The sequence below is a fragment of the Haemaphysalis longicornis genome, unplaced genomic scaffold (genome assembly GCF_048455015.1).
Source record: "Haemaphysalis longicornis isolate Haplotype H1 unplaced genomic scaffold, Haemaphysalis longicornis Haplotype H1 scaffold_4, whole genome shotgun sequence".
Classification (NCBI taxonomy): domain Eukaryota; kingdom Metazoa; phylum Arthropoda; class Arachnida; order Ixodida; family Ixodidae; genus Haemaphysalis; species Haemaphysalis longicornis.
In genome coordinates, this window is record NW_027526361.1 from 165,509,207 (window position 1) to 165,528,497 (window position 19,291).

General features: G+C 47.1%; 1 protein-coding gene across 3 annotated transcripts in view; it reads right to left on the bottom strand.

The window, feature by feature from the left end:
* The window catches only part of LOC144179492 (neural cell adhesion molecule 2-like), a 408,645-nt gene that overhangs the window by 114,456 nt on the left and 274,898 nt on the right, over window positions 1-19,291 (bottom strand). The window lies entirely within an intron of this gene.

A 19,291-nucleotide genomic window follows, 5' to 3' on the forward strand; every position in this document is an offset into this window, starting at 1 on the left:
ACTTTTCTTCAAATAGCAAAAACAGTGGCAGGAGCGGGAATGCGAAGGCCGTATGGCTTCCCATGGCCGCACTTAAGCCCCACATCGCACGTGAATTATGATAATTGGAAGACGTTACCATATTATGGATTTGCAGCTTGTCAGAGGCAAGTATTTTGATCACTGTCCCACGCTTACGCTACACTCGACACGGTTTTAGAAATACAACTTAGTGTGTCTATGTGCTTTCAGTACGAAACGTCGTTCCCAATGGTATCGGATACAATGAAGGCGAAAAAATCAAGTCAGAAGACAGACGCACACAGAATGTAGTAGTAAGCATGTGATGGCTTCCCGTCCCAATTTGGTAATCGACTCCCCGAGCCTTGACCTGACGTTTGTTAAAGACGTCATCAAATGACACAATGCGTTTGGCGTTGATTGGCACCTCGATGGGCACAGTTTTAAGAAGGGTTTGAGTTCTGGCTAGTTGGTATTGCATAACGTTCATCTTAAGCGCAGAAAAAAACACGGGCACAGAAGAAAAGGACAAGCGCTTGTCCTTGTCTTCGGTGTCCGTGTTTTTTTCTGCGCTTAAGATGAACGTTACAGTTTTAAGGTTACCTAGTATTAGGGCTTAATATACTCCAAACAACAACCTTCGGACATTCCGACTCGGGGGTGTCAACGGCGCCGACAGCTGCCTTCAGCAACTCAAGGCCGTTTTGGCTGCAACATTAAAATACCCACCTGCAAGTTATACATACCCACACTCGGGCTTTGGCCAGCCACAGTGACCCCCGCCGCGGTGGCTCAGTGGCTAAGGCGTTCTGCTGCTGAACTTAAGGACGCGGATTCTATTCCTGGCCGCGGAGGCCGCTTTTCGGATGTAGACGAAAAGCGAAAACGCCTGTGTGTTCGAGATTTCGGCAGTTGAAGAACCCCATGTGGTCAAAATGCAGCCCGAGGCCTCCACTACAGTGCGCCTCTTCAACTGTGTAGCGGCGGCGCGTTAAACTGCATAGTCAATCAATCAATCAATCAATAAATCAATCAATCAATCAATCAATCAATCAATCAATCAATCAATCAATCAATCAATCAATCAATCAATCAATCAATCAATCAATCAATCAATCAATCAATCAATCAATCAATCAATCAATCAATCAGTTGTAGTAACAGGTGCTTTCAGATGCTCCAGATCCAACACTTTCGATTGCAGCAATGATCCCGCATTTTAAAGCACGTAGGCACGCATAAAGGGACCCTAGAAGAGGTGTTTCCGGTACATGGGTGTTCGCATTTTCAGATAACTTAATGTCCTAGAAATCACCTCCTTCATAACCTTTGTTAAGGCGGTATTAGTGGAGTAAATGCAAATCAACAAAGCACATTTCCACACGCGGCGCGTTTCCTTTTCGTTCCGCTTTCTCCTCTCGCGGCGCGAGCGCTCCGACAGGCTATTGCCCATGATGACTGGCTTCTCGGTGGCTCTGGTGGAGGACCCAGGTCAGATATCTCGGACTTATTATTTACCATCGCCTGACCTGGGGCCCAGCAATCAAACAGCTACCCGGCCAGTCCGGTTGTGTTCTGAATGCCATCCGTCAACTCTTGGCCTACGGGTGTGGGTGCTCACACACTCCCGTGCTTCGAATTTACGATGCTATGGTGTGCTCCGTAGTCCTCTACGCTATGCCCCTTGTCACCGTCAAGCCAACACTGTGGTGTAAACTGGAGACCGAGCACAAGGATGCGTTTCGGACCGCTCTAGGCTTGCCATGCTCGTCGCAATGCGCGGCCCTCTTGCTGAAAGCCGGTGCCTCGCCCCTCGCACACCGCGCCCTACAGTGAGCCCTCAATCACGTCGAGCGGATCCATAGGGCTCCAGACGGAGGCCCCCTCCCCGCGCGGCTGCGACAACGAGCTAACTCTCGAAGGGGTGTGATTGCTCGTGCCTTTGAAACGGTGATATAGGCCAGCCTCCGACGGATCACATCATATGTTCTCCAAGTGCCACTCTAGCGCACGTGACCTGAAAAAGGACAACTCCACTGTGTGAATCAAGGCTCAAATCAGCGGCCTGCTTGGATAACCTTGATGGGCACGTGCTGATATTCACCGATGGGTCCGTGCTTCTAGACAAGGGGGCGGCTGCAGCATCCATCGCGCCTGCCTTCGCTTCAGCCAGGCAATGCCGCCTGCCAGTGGCCGGCAGCTCCACAACGGCAGAAATCGCGGGCCTTCACCTGGCTGCGGTCTTTATTAAGGAGTGAGAGCAGAATCTCGCCAACCGGAGAGTAGCCATCTTCTCAGATTCGAAGGCTGCCTTCCTGAGACTCGACCGGGCCCACTTCAGCTGTCTCGCTGCACAAAGTCTCGCCAGCAAACTGCACAGCCTCTCCGCCAAAGGCCTTAGCCTCCATCCGCAGTGGCTAACTACTCCCGTAGGCACCGACGTAAATGAGGAGGCTGATTGCCTGGCAAAAGAAGCGCATCATCCATCCACTTCGATGAGTGAGGCGATCAGGCCCCTGGACCTCCGAGCCATGCACCCTGACCCATGAGTTACATCCGGCAAGCCACCTCACTCGCTTCCTTCGAGGGGACTGACCCGAACTGACCGCGCTTTCCTTCTTCGTCTGCGAATCGGCTGTCACCGCTGCAGAGAAAGAAGTTGCAGGCTTCTCATTGCTAGTTCTCCCGCCTGCCCACACTGTCCAGGAATGAAGACACTCGCGCATGCCCTGTGCGACTGTCCGCAACGCTCGCAGGCTCGATCAGCGCTTAGAGCGTCGTATGCGAAACTGAAACTGTGTTCATGCCCCTCCTCAAACCTGTTGCTCTCGGAATGTTGCCGTTCAAATTGAGAAAAAGCACTCCGTGCCGTGCTAGACTTTTAAAAGAACACGGGAATCCCTGACCGGCTATAATGCTGCCAGGGCTGTACATGCTGCGCGGCTTGTAAACCGTCATCTTCTTCTAACTTTCTATCTCTTTTCTGTCTATCTTGCTATCTGTCTATCCTTCTCCTTGACACGGTCTTCACTGAGGTGCCCTTAACCCAAGAGGCAGCTAACGGCTGAGTCGACTTTCGTTTCTCTTCCAATAAAGAAGCTCTCTCTCTCTCTCTCTCTCTCTCTCTCTCTCTCTCTCTCTGATCGGTGACGTCTGCAACAACATCCGATTGCGCGGCGTCTGCTACCGCGAAAGTACCGCGCCGCAAGCATCGCTTTGGGACGGGATCGTCTGACTTCCTGCTTGTCATTTGCGCCGTTTTTTATTTATCATTCCGTTTATGGATCCCGCACTCTTCTCATGATCGGAAAAGCTGATGGACGGAATGAGGTGGGATTTTCACGGTGCCCCACCTGTCTGAAAGATCTCGGGAAAGGAAAACGACCGTGTCAGAGTCACCGCGCGGTCCGGGCGACGACACGTGTTGGTACGTGTGGGAGTCTAACGTACGTGAGTGAATGACTGAAAAATCGCCTCAAAATTTGTTCGAGTGAGCGCGTACATGCGTTTTGAACGGACGCCGGTTTGCATATTGCTTAATTGGCCGCTCGGGCGAGCCAATGTCCAGCTTGGTAGCGTTGTGTGAAGCCATAAACGCGCGTAATCATCCAGTAGTAGTATTCCATTGCGTTATTCTGACAGGTTCTAAGCAATTATAACCGTTACAAAAAAGCAGCCGAAGGGTTGCGCGATACGGCACAGGGCCTTTTGTTTGTGCGTGCGTCCTGCACACGATCCCCCCACTTTCCCGGGAACTTCTACGCGACCCTGCGTTTATCAATTAGACGTTTACACTGTAACTGATATAATGAGCGGTCTCAGAACTGTAGTGTAAGTTTCGGGCCGCGCCTGCCCCTTTGTTGGACCATGAATACGATTGCACAAAACAATCAATCCACCCTCGCTATTTCACAGGACGGCCTAGAGACCTCTTCTCTGAATAAAGGCAGTGAGGTCATTTCGTTACGTGCTCAGTGCTGCCAATTCCGATATGTGTATGGTTTGGTTGTCGGTCGTGGCCCTACATTCCTCCCCGTACCCCCCCCCCCCCCAAGCCTACCTTGGGTCTTGTTTAAGTGGATGTAACGAATGGATAATGTCTCTTAATATTCAGAAAACATGTGCACTATTCAATCACCGTCGACCGGCTCACTCACCCTATGAATACTCTATTTTTACTTCTGAAATGACACCAGCAAATTCATGTAAATACCAGGGCATTACCATAACTTGAGATCTCACCTGGTCATCCCATGTCATGAATATTAGCAATGACGTTAACCGTACTCTTGGCTATCTTCGAAGAAACTTGCGCCTCGCTCCGCCTTCCGTTAAGCTTCTTACTTATCTGATACTTGTCCGCCCGAATCTAGAGTATGCATGTGCCGTTTGGGATCCACAACAAATTACTCTCACTAACACACCTTAATCGATCCGGAACCGTAAGCCAGATTTACTTGCTCAGATTACCCCTATCTAACCAGCGTTACCGAACACAACTCTCGAGCTAATATCGTTCACCTCCTAGCGTCGCGGCGCAAAATTCCCAGAATTTGTCTCCTTCATCGTTTCAATCATTTCATGCGCCTAATTACCAGGTTTTCATGCCTGCTCATCGCCTTTCATGTCGACTAAGCCATTCGAAAGCTGCTTATCCCGCTCGTGTGCATACTGCCGCCCGTCATTCTTCGTTTTTTCTTCAGACATGTACGGACTGGAAAGATCTGCCTTCTGACGCCGTGCACCACTCCTGCATCACCCATTTCAAAGAAGCCATCATACAAATCATCCTTCAGTGACTTGTTTACCCCCTCATGTAACGCTCTTAGCGGGGCCTTTGAGGTATCATAAATAAAATAAAAATAAAACTACGTTTACTCCGTAGAAAGCCATGGAATTTTTCAAAATACACGCGTCAGTATAACATCTTTTGAAAGTACAATTGACTTTTTCTATGTACGAGTTCAAGTACGAGTTCAAATCGTCCCAATGACTTGAAGGATGCATTGATCAGTGCTGCGGAGTTACCATTCCGGAAATGAAATGATTCCGGATTCATTCCACCCTCTCGTGACCCCGGAACGGAAGCGAATGCAATGCCGACAACGCTTGGAGGATCGGAGTGGGAATGGAATTAGGCGCCCTTGCCCGGAATGGAATGGGCTGAGTTTTAAATGCAGAGCATTTCAGTAACTCACGATGTCACCCGCGTTGACGTCCGTTGTCGTAGTCCGCACCCCTCTCCCTACACTATATATAAAAAATGCTATCCGGCGCCTGGTTTCGATCCCTCGACCCTGCGGGCGGAACGCAATGTACATGGTGCTCTACCCACTGCGCCTCAAAGCCGACACAGAATGGGAGGCTACGAACGCGCCTTATATCCTTGACTCATTCAAACTACGTCAAGAAGCTGCTGATACAACGCATTCACTACCACCAACTCCCCAAACACTAAACGTTAACGCAATACACCCACCCCCTATGCGACGCATTTACTCGAGTCCCCCTCGCGGGGAGATGGGCCCAATTTTTTAGAGTGGCTCTATCGATCTTAAGCTGCGACCTGCAGCCAAGCCGACTCACTAAGCAGCATTTCTGCAACCCAAACGGCCAATCGCTGTCTGTAGTTTTTAAGCGGCTGCTGAGAACTCGTTGATGAAAACGGTGATTGCAGTGAATCCAGCAAAAGAGAAGCTCTACACAGGTAAATTTTTGCTGGCACGTAAGGTGCGCCGAAGCGACTGCTCCGCGCAACTACGATCGTATTCCACAGCCACGCAATCTTGAAAACCTAGAGCAGCAAGCGCAGCGGTTCTACCCTGCCATGGAGATTCCAACCTCTGCTGCCGTGAAATTCATCTTACTTGGTACCATAAATGAGCAATTTTTTTAAATGCCAGTTTTCAACTCTATGTTCCCAGAGAAAATACAGTATTTAAAATGATTGGGAGCTTTTATGGCACGGTTACATTCTTAAATTCCAGTGCGGTCACATTATTTTACAACTTTGACACAACTGTGTCGCGATGGTATTTGTCACCCTTCACGCTACAACATTGCAGAAGAGTCAGAATCAGGTGTGTGTCGCGGACTGTTGGCAGTCGGTGTTGCTAGAAAGGTGGCACTCAACGCCTTGCGCTCATGGCCCAGGTGGCGAAAACGCGCTGTCACCCTTTCTGCGTGACGCCAGAAATGTGGGCACAAAATCTAGCTGCTAACACGGGTATGCAGTTGCTCCGAAAGCGAGTATGTGTCGGCTTGCGGGTATGCGTTTGATGTCTCTATTGGCTGCGAACGCAAGTATGCACACCGGCCTGACGTCCCCGTTGTTTCGTAAGCGAGATGTGACTTTGAAAAGAAGGCTGATAATGTAATATAAATCTTTATTGGGCAAGTACCGGCCGGCGGCATAAGAAAATATATGCAATCGTCAAAATGTAACCAGCCGAACTGCTGGCGAGGGAAAGGTGGACGCGGGTATGCCATGGCCTGACGCTAATACTAATGTGGCGTTTTGAGATCTAATAGAGAGTTTTAGCATCGCGGTTAGCGTCCGCTAACACTGCGGCGGCAGGTGGCGAGGCCCGACTGGGCAGGTTAGAGTTCCTGTATATCGCGTAGCGCAAGAGTTGCGCTGCGCTTCTGATTGCCACATGCCGCGGGTCCCCGTTCGACAGGAAAGCCCGCTTTCAGCGCTGCGCACAAGACCCCGTATTTAGTCAGTTCTGCTCCACTGAGCATCGGCGGTTGTGGAAGCCGCGGCAGTGGCGGCCGGTCAGCCGATAAGCAGCCGACTATTGTGCGCCAGTTTTAGTCCGCGCGGCGGCCCGGCGGCGGCCCGGCGGCCGCTCGTACATGCCAGCCGGGTGGTTTTCCCGCACGACCTGGAACTCAAGGTGGCGGATGGACGCGCAACTCTGCTCCCCTAGGGGACCTATATACAGGAATTCTAGGGCAGGTACACATTCGTTCTGCAGGGACGGTCGCCCGCCCTGCGGAGCCCGCGCATTCGTTCCGGTAAGGCCGACCTCCTCGCCCTCCCCGCGCGCGCATGCGCAGTCGGACCCGGTAACCCGCCGCCGTAGCCTCAGCGTACGCAAGCCGCTATGCTAATGTCTCAAACCGGTGCCCGCAGCTTGACGTACAGTGCGTCTAGCGTTGCTTGACACTGCGTTAAGCTGAGCGACAAGTTTGCCTGACGGTAAGCCTGAACCTAGGCCTAACAAGAGCGACTGGCGAAGGCTCTTTGAGTTAACAAGGAATAACCGGAGGAAAAAACGCAAGGTAATAAAATGGTGATGTTGAAAATGTCGACATTTCGTCTGTTGCATGTTTAGAGATATCATATGTACTTCTAGCAATGCTGAACTCAGCAATACAAAACGTAATTAGCGACACTGAACAGAATTCCGTAGATAACTCAAAGAACCGTGATGCTCACGCAATCTCACACCACAAGAGCAAGCATAGGTGCCCCGATGGTTTTTATATAACTTTCTCTGGACAACATGTCACCAAGCCGCTGCCTTAATTCCCTCGACTTCGGCGATGTGCATACATATTTTTGCCCTTGCCAACGGGTCTCATAACGTCAGCGTCATGTTGCGTTCGTGGGTAACTCGATACAGCCACCAAGAAGTTATTCCTAGGTTAAGGAGTTGGAGGAATGGAATTAAAATTTCCCGCCGCCGCTTGAGTGGAAATGGCCAAAATATTGGCGTTCCGGAGTATTGCAAGGAACGGAATTGCGGAAATTTTAATCCCTCGCAATGGAATTGGAACGGCATGGGGGCGGTCCATTCCGCAACACTGGCATTGATATATACAGTGACAGTTCCACAGCTCAATCAAATGTTTTGTTTTGAATTCGCGAATAGGACACGCTAACAATAGCACTTCAACCGCGCCCAGGAAATGCATAGACATGAAACGGCGGGGGTTTGATCCCGCCACGCTGACGACGCGTGCGGCACGCCTAAAACCACTGCATGGCAAATGAACAGCTGGTTTTGGAGGAATAATTTGTATACTAGATGTAGGCCCACCCTTCGTGTGCTGCTGCATCAACATTTGTTACCTGGTTTAAAGAATTTCTGTTTGGTAAACTAAACATTTCTTGAATAATGCTGCTGCGGTAAAGGACCGTGAAGCTCCAAGCCATAGTTGGTCAGCAGCCCTGCTCAATGGCCCTTCTTTGGAAACGTGCCCTGCTTCGGGACTGCGATTTCGCACTGCGATTATCGTGCTTGCCGCATTTGCCGCCGTTTTACGCTTTGCGCTAAAGAATTTGGCCGATATTGATTCTTTATTACCTAAATTACCTTCGGTAATGGTTCTTCTGCACTTAAATGACGTTATATTTTCTACAAGCGTGCCGGTCCCACATGCAAATGCCGTTTTCAGCTGCGAGAAAAAGAAGTCGCTGAAACGCACAGCGAAAGCGTCGTAAGCCAACATACGGATCGCATCAGCGCTAGTGTTGAGTTGTATGGGCTTCATGGACCTCTCTAAGTTTATTACACTCTAGCAACGAACAAAGCAAAGCCACATTCCTTACGACACCGGGGTGCAGTTTTCGCTGCCCGATCGATTCCGACGACCCGTTAGCCTGGCCAATTTTATTGCGTGGTCGGCTGCCACAAGGCGAAAAAGAAGGCGAAAAAGAAGACTTCGCCTGTGAAGTTTCACACGTTCCCTGGAATAGCGCACCAAAAGCAAAGACGGCAAGCATTGGTCACTGCGTTTCGAAGAGTCAAGTAAACTGGTGCATTTTTGTTTGTATTTCTGCACTTTAAGTTTACACTTCCGTCTTCTGTACTGCGAACTAGCGTTCTAATATTAATATGCATTAATATTAAAAATAATTCCTTAAAAAAATGGGTGCTGTCAGTGATTGTTGTCCGCTATGATAAATAAACTGTGGAGTTGTTTAGCTGATGCCGTTAGAAAACGTCCCTAAAGGACATGAAAGTTTCCCATTCCGCAAGCGTAGAAAAAAATTCTACAACAGTTGTACTCCAAGCGGGGTACGAACGCTGCGAGCAACAATTCCTTCAAAGACAACCAAAATGAAAGGCGTTTTCAGCACACTCCTTTAATGGCGTATGCCTCTTTCATGCGTCTTTCATATCGAGGCAGTTGAATATTTCAAGGGCCAAAAATAATATATTACGGGAATCAGACACGTTTATGTCAAGTACCTGACAAGCCTCAATGTTTTTGTAGACGATAGAATCCGGATGTTCGTAGTGCGAAAATGTTAAGGAAGTAGCCAACAAGAGAAAAATGCGCTGTGAGAAATTAAAGAGCGGTCGCCTTGACGACGAAATCACGGCAGCCGACGAACACTCAACTCCACCTTTCATCCCGTGAAACCGCCGGGGCACTCGATCGGTCGAGCGGCGCGTAGCAGACGACGCGTCTCTCGCAGACGGCAAGACAAGCGCCGGAAAAAAGGAACTCATTAGGGAACTAATCTAAGTTTCGATTCGATGGTGCTTTATTCATCACAAAGAAACAACATACAATGGATATATACAAGAGGAGGTCCCGAAATCAAAGAGTGCAGGGGGACCTCCTATATTGCAAGCATCAACAAGTAAATCTTTTAACAAACAGTGGTTACAGTGTCATGTTAAAACAGACAAAACAGGTATTACAAAACTGAGATTGCACAATTACAGCGAAAAAAGCAAACAAAACGCGTGATAAAAGCAAACAAAATGAACTGAAATTGACTGAAGATGAGCTCGTAAGCTATTATTGAAGGAATAAATATTTGAAGCACTTTTTGCAGCAGAAAAATGCACAGCTTGTTTACGATAATTAGTTTGAGCTTTAGGAAGTAAAACGTTGTTATGCAGGGTAAAACGACTGCAGCTCTGAAGTGGAAGCTGGTTAGCAGTGATAATTTCGATAGGAAGCCTACCGCTGAAGAATTTAAATGCTATGATGCAAGGAGAATACTTCACCAAATTAGAAACCGACAAAATGTGACGCGCACGAAGCAGCGGTAAAGAATTGCAACGGAAATAACTATGAGTAATAATCTGTATGACTTGATTATGGATACGTTGCACATGGAACAGGTGCATCGGGTATGCATTGCCCCAAGACGATATGCAATAACTAATGTCACTATGAATGAAAGCATAGTACAATGAAATTAAAGTCTTCAACCCAAAATAAGGACGAACCTTATATAATATTCGTATTCCATATGCTACTTTTTTTAGTTAACAAAGAGATGTGTTTTTGGAATTTCAGATGCTTATCAAGCTCAAGGCCTAAAAATGCGCCGAAGTGGGAGCAAAAACGTTTAGTACCATTTAGGCAAATGGAAGAGTTTTCCGGGATTATTTTGTGTTGAGATCTAAAAATAATAAATCAAGATTTGGACGAGTAAATGGTTAACATGTTTTCCCGACACCATGTAGCTAAATTATTACTATCAGCATTAAGCTTTGCAATTTGCGATTCCAAATTCATGTCAGTTGTAAAGATAGTGCTATCGTCAGCATAAAGTACACCAGTTGAAAATTTAAGGCATTGCGGGAGATCATTGAGAAAAATTAAAAATAAAAGAGGGCCAAGAAGAGATCCCTGTGGTACGCTTATATTCGTTAATTTGAATTCGGAGTAAGCACCAGAGATGCATACAGTTTGTTTCCTATCGAATAAATAACTTTTTATTAGGGTTAGAACAGGGCCGTAATTCCAATTGCATTTAATTTTTTAAACAATATGTGATGGTTCAGAGAGTGCAAAAGCCTTAGACAGGTCAATAAACAGCGCACCAACCAGACAACCCGCCTCTATGGCTTCTTGAAATTTATTAGTTAGAAATGCAAGGCAAGCTCCGGCAAGTTCCGTGGAGTATCCGACCCTGAACCCGAACTGATTCGGCGGTAGTATGCTAAATTTTGATATATAACTTGTGAGCCGCAAAACAAGTAGCTTTTCAATAATATTGCTAAAGAAAGATAATACGGCTATGGGGTAGTAGTTTGATATGTGAGGTCTGTCCCGTTTCTTAAACACCGGTGTTAGCTTGGCGTTTTTCAAAACGGAGGGGTATACACCCATCTTAAAGATAAGATTCACAATGTGGGCGAATGCTCCAGAGACGATATGCGCAATCAACTTGATATATGAAGGCTTAAAGTTGACCTTCAAATTGTGAATAACCCTATACACTTCTTCAGGCGAAGTGGGTAAAAGAAAAAAAACTGTGAGGCAAACGTTGAAAATTCGTGTTGAGCGATTCAGGCGGAACTGGTTGGGTAAGTGTGAAAGAATCTGGAAAAGCGTTTGCGATGTCAGATGGGTTATCAAATGTACTGTTGTCTGAATTTATTTTTGTTATGGAAGGATTCAGCGATGTTTTATTTAGGAAGGAGTTTATAACTTTCCATTGCTTTCGCACGCCATTCCCCGCACTGGCGATTTCGCTCTCATAGTAAATTGTTTTAGCGTCCTTGAGCAGCTTACACAATACTTTAGAGTACGTTTTGTAGCGAGCTAGCAGACGCGAGTTAAACGGTTGTTTTTTAGTTTTTTATAAAGATTTTCTTTCTTTCTGAGACATTTCAAAGACTACCTGTTAATTATGCATTATGTGGAGCCGCAAATCTTTTTTCGCACTTGACACTGGTTTATGATATTTAAAGAGCATTAGACAAGGTAGAGGTGAATAGCTCGAATGGTTTTCCCGCGTCGTCCGGGAGCAGAAATGCTTACCAGTCAGTTTTTCCGATTTCTTCAAGAAATAAGGGCGCATTTAGACTCTGTTTGGTGAACAACATACAGTTGTTTCTAGAGGTCATGTTTAGTTGAACAAATATGGGGTAATGGTCTGTTATTTTTACCTCAATCACTCCACAAGAGGGTACGGGAACAATATTACATAAGGCGTGGTCAATCAACGAGCTAGGTCCGTTGGTAGAACACCGAGTTGGAACTCTAATAAGGCATTCAAAACCATAACCGTTTAGAACGTTAGTGTATTCGATGTAAGAAGGAGGGGTAGAGTCAAGTAGGTTGACGCTTATGTCACCCGTTATAACGACAATTTTCTTTTCTTATGATAAGGTGTGCAGGATACTATTTAACGCTGTACAAAAATCAGCAAGACATGATGAGGAAGAACGATAAATGCAACCGATAACTAATTGCTTAGTGTCTTTCGGAAGGGATGCGTCCGGAAACCGAACTTGCTCGGGACGTGCTAACGTGTATGGTTTTATAATGAGAAAGAAAATGTTTTCCGGACCCCATCTTAGCTCGAGAAATGCAGCATGCACGCCTAAAAAAACGACAAAAAAATTAAAGCCCTTCCACTCAACGTGAAAGCTTTCGGAAGTTCAGAGCAGTGATTCGCTGTAATGGGCTGTAGCGCCGTTATCCGCTCACTGCTGCCACCCATCACGCTCTTCGCTGCCCTGTCCCACCCCACTCCCCTCTTGATGAATGCAACGGAGGTTTGTGCAATGCCTTCGCAGTGCTCGCGCTCCCCTGCCTGAAGCGGCGCCAGCAGGACTTTTGTTCTTTTAAAGACGATAGTCTTTCTTGGGCTACTTAAACCCAGAAATTTTGGTCTGTCTGTATGTCTGTGACTCGATTGAGCCACCCGGCCTAAGTAAAATGTATCCTGCGCAATAGTCTTGTATACTCACAACCAAATGTGAGCGTCTAAGCACGGTTTATATGTTCATACTTGTCAACTTTGTTGAACAAGAAGAAGACATTACGCAAATATAATGCAGGAAATTAGTACACAAGGGATATTTACAGTGTTCCTTTATTAAAAAAATTCATGGATGCTTGGCTTTTCGATACCAAATGATATTCTACATCTACTGCAGAAAATCGCCGCCACCTGGCGGCATATGAAAAACGGCGCGGCAACAGCAACGAAAGGTTCCACTAGCTAGGTTCCAGGTTCTGCTTGGAACGCACGTGGAGCACGTCCACGCGGCTCTTTAAACCTTCTAGTCGGCCGCCTCCATTCACGCGCGTCTCCGCCGTACTGCAGCGCTGGCATCGAGGAACCAGGCCTGTAGCAGTGGAACGGGGTAAACTCAAGTCGCCTTGCGCAAACCTTTAGTGTGTTTACCTTGGAATGAGCGCGACGGTACAGGAACAGCGTGACAGTTGAGCGGGAAAGCAAAGGGGGGCATTTCCTTGGCAAATGTCTACAAAGACTATCGTCTTTTGACGACATTTGCAACGAAAGGAGCAGATACGCGGCCAATTTTTTGTGCTTGCTTTTCCTCGCGCACATGCGGGAGCCGCCGGCGCCTTACTGCGCAGTTTACAACGCGCCATTTTTTTCTTACACTGCCACATTTTTTCGCTTACTATCGTAAAAACTACCCCAAAGAGCTTTCCTAACTAAATGAACGCGGGCGCTATCGGTTAATTACGTATATTTTGCGTCAAGTGTGCCCACAGTATTTCTTGCGCTAAACAACCGAGATGTGCGACAGGCGCCAGCGGTTCACGAGTTTCGAACGGTTACGACTGTATAAACCGTTGGTTTTCGGAGCCTCTATGGGGCGCTGTTACGACGGTACGCCGGGCTCCACTTGGGTCCGTTATCTCGCTGCGCTGCCTGATTCCGGTAGTCGAGCGTTGTGTGTTACACGTTACAGGGAGCTACGACGACAAAGCGAGCCCCTAAGTGCTCTCAACTTAACAAAGCGTGTCACTTCACGGCACCTGCCCCGTCAAAGAATGTCCTCACCCCGAAGAGAGCGGCGGAGAGCGCGTGCCTATTGACGGCCATTCCAGCTCCTGCACTGCAGCGCCAAAACGGAGAAGCGCCGATCATCGCCCATGAAGTAGGCTGGAACTCGCGTTTTAACTCACGTGTATCGAAAGTAATATTACCACAGTAGGTTCAAAAGATCACTCTGCAATCTCCAAAAAATTGATCTCGTGGTATGCAGCAAGTAATTAGTAGTCGAAGTACAAAGACGGTGCGATGACGCCGCAGCTTCTGCAGCCGTTTAGCGGCCACAAAGTGCTCCAGAAAGCGGCAGTACAGCGTGTCCGAACGCTAATTGGTTTTCGAAAATGCATGCGTTTCATGCTTTAATTGGAACTGCATGGAACTGTATTTATAACGCTGAATTAATTGAAGCTATCCTCAAGCACTATTGAAAAACAGTCGTATTATAAACTTGACCAACGTAGGTTCAGGTGCCTAAGGCATCAAGCTGTCTCGGCGTGCAGGCTAATATGGCTGAGAAAATTTGCAAATTATGGGTCAACAATTGTGTTACCAAAAACTTTACCATGTGGTACGACCTTCACGACATAGCTGCGTGAAAAATTAGCCACTGTGTAGTTTTGAAGTGACGACAAAATTCTTGAATGGTTCGAAGTTGACCACTTCACATAATCTGAAGACATGAAAAATCAAACAAGAGCTCAGACGAAGCCCCACGAAAGAGCGCCACGAAGCAATCGTCATGACAACAAAGTCGACGCTCACTGTCGTGTACGCAGCTTCTCATTGAAGTCGGGAAAGAAATCGTTTTATGAGTATTGCATTTGCTCATATGCACAGTTACGCACTACGGACAAATGACATGCAGAACTTCTTTAGCTGATAGGAATGGACCGATGAAATTTGATATTAAGGTACGAGCGTTTTTACGCCGACCTGGTGTATTTGGTTTTCTGCTCCTTCCGGTATCTAATGGAGAAAACAAGCGCGTTCACGCCAGAGAAGCAGTTTTTATAGGAGAGAAGTTGATCAAGGTTCGCAAAAACATTGACACTGGTGGTGCGATTGGACCACGTGTTCTTCAGAGGACTCGAGCCGTCGCTCTCGCTACATCTCTCACTTGGCGAGCACTCCTTCGCTTTTCATCGATTCCCACCCGTGTGTGCGATCCGCCAGTTTTATATTTGAGCACTGTCAACAGTGGTGCTCATGGGAACAAAAATATTACGTTGACAAGCTTAATTTTCTATCACACATTGCCGGTGACGTCTACTAACGGCAAGGAGCGGTTTAAAGCGAGCACCCCCTGGCGAGTTTGTCAGTTCCTGTACACCCCAGAAATGCTAGGTACGTGCGCTAACTGCCCGGCTGTGTAAATTCACAAGCACGTTTATGGAGAAAGCTCTAGAACCCCCCCCCCCCCCTCCATATCCAGCACTGAGAGCAAATTTGCAGTCTTTATTTGTGGCGCCGCGCTGCTACCCGTGGCAGCTAGACTGCAAGCTGGTGCGGTGATCCAACAGCATAAGCACATCTCTAGTCATGAAATGTGGGAGGTTATTCTAAGAAAGCACCTTGGCCACTGCTTGCAAACTGTGGTGGTGATGTCAACAGCTCCTTCGACAACATACTGAAGATGTGACACAAACATCTTTCGCAAAAGGTCTCCTTGTAAGAAAACATTTCGCGCCGTCTAGGGCAGTCTGTTCTGCCGCTAGGGTAGGGCTGCTACCCGGAAACGCTCCATGAACAGGTGGCTACTTACGCACAACTGCGACCGGTATAAAACAGCGGCATAGTGGATCTATTTTTCGGTAACTATCGCAACCTGTGCATCTTGCTTGGTATTACCCGTCAATGTCGTGATTTTACTCTAATCTATTATCCTCCGTGTCAATTTTGGGGAGTAAATTGGAGAAATTACAAAGAAAGCAATCAAAGGTGCCATTAGCGCAGTTTAAAAAAATGATTACAGGAAGATGGGGAAAATCTAGTCGCAGTTGTAAAACGCGCAGCAAGAAGCGGGTGATATGACGCAGCATCTAACAATTTTGTAATTTTATATAAAGCAAATAACAAAGAGGCTGTGGTCCTTCTTGTTCGTCTTTAGATGACCACGCACTGCCTGAAACATCTACAGACGAACAGCTCATCAGCGCTTCATAAAAATAACACACTGACGCGCCAGACATCACATGCGTCATCCCTGGAAAAACATGCAGAAGAAATAATCCGCAGAGTTGTGGACTTTTCTAATACGCCTCCTGCGGCCAAGTCGCGCTAAGAAAAAAAAAATGAGCGTTGTGTCTACGTTGGAAATGCAGATTGTCCTGCAACAGTTCAAAAATATCGATATTATAAACTCCGGCCGTTCGTCTACGCGGGAACCTGGGAGCACATTAATCAACTCCCGCGACCGGAAGTCGCCGTGGTTCAGATGATGATGATGATTAGTGGCTCTCCTTTGAATCGGGGCGTCGGTTGTCAGTAACCGACATACCTGCTTTATTCCATTTAGTTGCCACTTACTCTGTCACCGATGATCAGAGCCACGGCCGAGGATGTGCCGGAAAAAGTAATTGACGCCGCCACCGGCGGGAAAACACATTGGGCGGGCATGGCCTCCGTGATCGGCTGCCGGCGGCGCGCCGTTGCTCCGGCCGTCCCATTCGGCGCGTCCCCCAGCAAAAACCTGTAATTTGGTTAACTCCGCAACGCGCCGCGAGGTGGCGGTGTTAGCCGATGGTTCGGCAGCTTGCACCCACTCCTCTCCGCGGCTTTGCGGGGCCTGAGTTGCTGCGTGTCTTCGCTGCCGGAATTCGCGTAACTGTGTTGAAGCTTTATTTTTGCTGAGCTGACCAACCAAACGATCAAGTCATGAAGTCCGCTTGTCTCAGAAGCTTCGAGGAATAGCACAGAAACCAAGATATGTCACTGGACGGCGAAAAGTTAATCGCGTTTTGCTTGTTGGGCTTGATTTGATCGGTGCAGGACATTTCGGAGCTGGACGTTTCAGTGCGGACATTCCGGTGCGCGGACATTTGGGTGCGGAAACTTTTCGGCGACAGATTTATCGGGTGCTTGCTTGTTGGAAAAGCCCTTATATTTTTTTCCGCATAGGGTGGGTTATGGACAACAATCGAGAGCAGTCATTGCGTTTTTATATTGACGCCGTGTTTGATTTTTGCCAGTTATTTTTAGAAATTGACCATTTCTATATTTTTGTTTGATACCTCGTTCAGAGTACACCTGCTATGCAGCCTACTGATCATGTTCTTGCGCTCATGCTTTTTTAAATTTACTACAAGATTTCAATTTATATTCGTTTTCTTGCGGCATGCAACTCAGCTAAGACAATTAGCCGCCGTTTACGATGGTATGACTCATACTTCTTTATTCAGTTTTCTCTAAATTAAAGGCGCACTCTCACTATCCAAAGAAAGCAGCTTTACAGGCATTCGGTTGCACCCCACAACGCAGAAAATCTTATGATGAGTTTTATGTAGGTTGTACTGTCAAACTAAAATGAATTTGCAAACACTGTTGTCGCCAGCATTTTTTTTTCATGCGGACAAGTCTATGATATTGTCATGGAGGAAGAACAGGCCTCTTTGAAAACAGCTGCAGCTTCTTTTTATCCTAAACGCCGATAAAGCGCGTGCTGCTTGTGCGTACAAAGCAATGATTTTGCCTTATCTAAAACGTTGTCCTCTGTTCACGTGCGCAGCAAGGGACGATGAACATATGCCGTCCATAGTGATTGTGAGGTCACTGCTTGCCAATGTTGGTGCAAGTGTCATGAACAACGCTGTATTCAGCAAAAAAAAAAAAAAAAAGCTGGTTTCCAAGCCCCTGCATCGCAAAGCGCTTCATGTCTGAATTATTCTGTTTGTCAAGACAAGCAGATCAGAAATGTACGCTTTCAAAGCATCGATGCCTTGAAAGCATACATTTGTGAATATAAGTGCAGTGTAGTTTGTAAATAGACGTTCAATAAACTACGCAGCTCTTGGACGAGCGTTAAGTACAGATTTGGTTCCCAACTTTTAGTGTGTACATATAAGTGGACATTGTCCAAAGCAAACATGAAAGCTGTCATCATTGCTTAACACATGGACATGTGCTTCGAAATCAGTAATTGAAAATTGAAATGTCTTGGCAATTCATTCCAAAATAGGCAACATTGGGCTTGCCTGTGGCCAGGGGTATAACCTCCTTATTCTCATGGTTGCCGCCATGCGCCATCTATGCACAGGAGTACAACTATTTGAAAAAAAAATGGCTACAATCCACGCAGTGAAGGTGGCTGGAAAGCAATGCTTTAAACACAAAACATCCATCATGTCATTCCACAGGCGTCACTCCCATTCCACGTACAAATATTTCTTAAGTGGCTCCGCTATATCTCCTGTCTCGTCCACTAAATATCTAGGTCTTCTTATTTCTCATGACCTTACATAGACATCCCACATAAATCGCATTACCAGTGACGCGAATCACGCGCTGAGCTTCCTCCGACGTAACATAAACCTGGCTCCGTCCACAGTTAAATTATTGGCCTACGAAACGCTTGTTCGCCCTAAGCTGGAATTCGCGTGTGCAATCTGGGACTTACCGCAAGCTAACTCATGTACCATCCTTGAATCCGTCCAGAACCGCGCGGCCAGATTCATCTTTTCCGATTATTCATACAACACAAGCGTAACACATCTTCAACGTAAAGGTAAATTGTCAAGTCTCAAAACACGACGTACAGTAGCACGATTTTGCCTCTTCCACAAATTCTACAACTCGTTATCATGCGAAAGCCTCTACATAAAAACTTCTCACCACCCATCGAATCGCCTCAACCACTCAAAAGCAGTATACCCACCTCACGCACGCACGACCGCCTATCTAAATTCATTTCCTGTTTTGACAGCCATCGAACGGCCTTCCCGTTGACAGCCATCGAACGGCCATCGACAGCCTTCCCGAAAGTGTCGTCACCCAAACAAACCCGACTCAGTTCAAAGATGCCGTAGAAAAACTTCTGCACTGATTATTTTTGTGTCCTGTATGCGATTATTTTTAGTCTTGTTATCTACTTTGTTGGTTGGCATTGTATGCTTTTTATCAACAGAGCGTGCTTGATACCCTCTGTATTCGGGATACGCTTGTTCGGTTGTATTTTTTTCTGTTTGTTGTTCGGTTGTTGTGTAATTTTCGTGCTTCAACACCCCTCATGTAAAACCCCACCCATTGGGGTCTTTGAGGTATCTGTAAATAAATAAATAAATAAATAAATATATAAACGATACCCACAACAATTGCCCATGCGACGTCACTTGAATTACACACGACACGTGGCTCAATAAGGAGTGAAACAAGTCGTGGGGGGGGGGGGGGGGGGGGGGGGGGGCGTCTCGAACGCAGCAGCAGCGTCGCCCGCGGCGGGGCTAGAGCGGCGGACGACGCCGCTGCTGTAGGCCGGCCGTGAGTCGGAAGGAAGAGAAAACGGAGGGGGGCGTCTTTCGAAGGGTGAGACAACGGAGCCTAGCCATCCTGATGTGCTAG